This window comes from Humulus lupulus, assembly GCF_963169125.1.
Source record: "Humulus lupulus chromosome 8 unlocalized genomic scaffold, drHumLupu1.1 SUPER_8_unloc_53, whole genome shotgun sequence".
Classification (NCBI taxonomy): domain Eukaryota; kingdom Viridiplantae; phylum Streptophyta; class Magnoliopsida; order Rosales; family Cannabaceae; genus Humulus; species Humulus lupulus.
Window position 1 is genome coordinate 50,001 of NW_026908607.1, and position 461 is coordinate 50,461.

Genomic DNA, 461 nt, shown 5'->3' on the forward strand with positions numbered 1-461 from the left:
TTGGGACGGTTTTTATTGTTGAATATTCTTTTGTCTCGTTCAAGATTGGTTCATTTGATGTATTCATTTCAAAACTACAAATTACAATAACACATTTCTTTTGAATCATTCTACAACATATTGTTCACCATGTGCATGCACTTGGTGGTTGGCATGAGAAATAACAATGTGGATGCACAACGTGTGGTGCTCATGTGTGATGCCATTGATATTTCTCAATGTTCGTGCCGGAGGCTAGGTGCACACCATCCGCACGCACGTGGGGTGCTCATGTGTGCACTTGTGGGCGGATTGAGTTTCACAATGTGGATCCGGGGTGCTCATGTGTGCACTTGGTGGATGGCATGTGTGCACCAATCACCATGTGCGTGCACTTGGCGGATGGCATGTGCACGAACGATGCATGCACCGCATGGGGGGTGCTTATGTGTGCACTTGTGGGTGGATTCAGTTTCACAATG